The sequence below is a fragment of the Anas acuta genome, chromosome 1 (assembly GCF_963932015.1).
Source record: "Anas acuta chromosome 1, bAnaAcu1.1, whole genome shotgun sequence".
Taxonomy (NCBI): Eukaryota; Metazoa; Chordata; class Aves; order Anseriformes; family Anatidae; genus Anas; species Anas acuta.
Window position 1 is genome coordinate 70456445 of NC_088979.1, and position 2802 is coordinate 70459246.

Consider the following 2802-nt stretch of genomic DNA (forward strand, 5'->3'; position numbering starts at 1 on the left):
CAAAGTACAAATGTTGTCTCAAAAGTTAATTATGTAGACAGTTTTTTCTTTTCCCCAGTTGCCTCCATTGGAATATGAAAGACTAGGAAAAAAAAAAAAAAAATAATAAACATAAAATGTCACACAAAATGACGTGGAAGTGTTACTACAAAATATTTGAAAATTAGAGGAAAAATAAAATTATCACCATTAGAGACAGGCCACTGCTGATGGAATTTGGGTCTTTTTATACACAAAAAATGTCATTCTAGCTGCACTGTATTACTGTTCCCTAGGCAAGTAGCAATCTTCATTGCTTTATGATTCTCTTTTTCTTTATCATACTGCAGCATTTTGGTGTGAGAATTTTAAAATTAAATCTCCTTATTGTGCAGGCAGGATGTCCAGTTTTATTCTATCAAATGCCACAGAAACAAAGGGAACAATCCATTTTTCCTGATAGAAGCCAACAGTTCGTAAGAGGTTTGAGATGAGTGTAAGGATACAATTTGCCTAGAGAGTGCCTGAGGATCAAGACAACCTGACTTTCCACGGAATGAGTCTGTCAGCTGGCATCTTGCAGTAATTGCTTCCCATGGCAGGACCTTACCAGCCGAGGGAGGACTGCTCTCGTCAACCCAAGAATCAATTTCTACAGTAGCTGAATGATAATTGTTTGCTAAGGCTCGGGGAACTTGTTGCCAAGCCTGAAAAAGGGGCTGAAGCTATGATTGGCACTCATTAACCCGGGATTTGGATTTGATCATTTACCTTAGTAGAAGAATGTGTTGGGGTAAAGGAGGGAGGGGACTGCAAAATGTTCTTTTGTTTGGAAGAAACAAATGAGATCAACTGCAGAATGGGTAACTGAACGTCAAGCCTGAAACCATATCTGTCTTCACTCAAAGGGACCAAATAGCATGCACTGTGAAGTGATTTGAATGCTTTCCTTCAAGTAGAAACATCTCTTTGGATTACTTGTTTTTTTCCTGATAGATACCATTGTTTGTGTATTTTGTTCATTATGTTAAATACATCCCGATGACTGATGTCCTGAAGTTAGGTTGCTGGGTTACACAATAAAAAAAGGGGGAAAAGACATGCTAGAAGTCCAGAAGACTAACTTCTGCCTTCCATAGCAAAGCCTGTGCTTTTGCAGGAGGCAATCACCACTGCCTGCTGTCTGCTGCAGACGTTTATGCCCAGCTGCAGTTGTGTCTTGTAGTGTTAGCTGGCTGGCTGTGCGTGGTATTTTCTGATCCTCACTAAAGTATGCCTTATGCTAAGACAGGTATTATGACTGCTAACATACCTGTCATGCAGCATTTTAGCATGTGGACCAGACAAGCAGAAAGTGATTTAGAGAATCAGCCTCAGATACTGCCTTCACAGTTGTGTTTCCTAGTGTCTGCTGATTATTTATGTGACCTTTCAAAGCCTACTGACAGACATGTATACACTGATTTATTGTTTGTTTTGTTTTGATTTCTGTATCACAACAAGTGTATTCATATCGGCCTGCAAGTGCTGGTTCAGGGAAAAGCACAGGGCAGTGACTAAGTCAATAGTAAAGTATATAGATGACTGATTCAGAGTCACGATCTATCAAAGAGCCTTGTATGATTTTTGGTACCTGTCAATGTTTTTGGAAATGCCTGACCAAGCTCTTCACATTAGCATTGTCTACTCTGGATGCATATGTGCCTTACCTGCAAAAAGCAAAATCTCTGTTTCATGTCTCTGTTCTCACCAGGGTCTTTCTCTTCAAATCTTGTGTGCTAGGTTCTCTGGAATGGCAAAAATGTGAGTGAAAGTGGTCTGAACCTGACTGTGGAGCCTGCGATGGCTCTAATAAACTTTAGCTCATAGGAATCTCAACAGAAAGTCTTGTGGCAGGCATTTCTGTATGTTCACATGCATATGATGTAATGGATGTCAACAAGAACAATCTTCTTCAAAATAAGAACAGTACAATTTTATTTGTTGTCAAGATGATACTAACAAGAAAAAGAAATTAGCAGCTAAGAGTCAGAAAACAAAAACAGCCACTGTAGTTTTCCTATATGAACCCTATTAGTGCTCATTCCAGGTTGTCTCATGAGCAGTGTCCCTTGAGGCTCAGCAAAGAGAGATGGTGTATGGATCCTGGAGAAACAGAAAGAATGTCCTCTCTTGCATAATTTTGAAGCACTGGAAATGCAGCAAATCTTTAACTCTCCTGCTCAGGGTTGGTTTGCAGCTCTTCACTTGCCTGGTTTGCATACACAGTGACTTTTGTTTGTCCAACCATACTTTTAAAGAAAGAACAAAACATTCTTTAGGTCTTTGGAACTGGTTCGTCATAATCTGGAAGGATCTGTACACAACCATGGTCTTACTTTCCACCTACAAACCATATGGAGCTCATTCCATTTTTTTTCTATCCACAGAGAGTTTGTATTTTTGTTTGTTTGTTTGTTTGTTTCATTGTTTCATTGTTTTGTTGTTATTGTTTTGTTTGTTTGTTTGTTTCCCAGGGAATTCCTACTCTGAAATTTATTTACTTGTTTCCAGTACATTCTGAATATAAACTTGGTTTGTCAATTTACACTGAATGATGCAGATAATGCCACATTTCTTGTAGTCCCTTAGCAGATCAGTCATGTCCTTAGTGGCAGCATATGTATGGATGTAAGTTAGGCAGTTAATTAGTTAACTAATCACTAGATGTGCTTGCTTAGAGACAAATATCATGCAGTGAACTGACCTGTAGAAACCTCCATCTTAAAAATAAATTCCTTGTTTTATGCCCTTCTGATTTGGGCAGGTTCACGCAAAATGCTG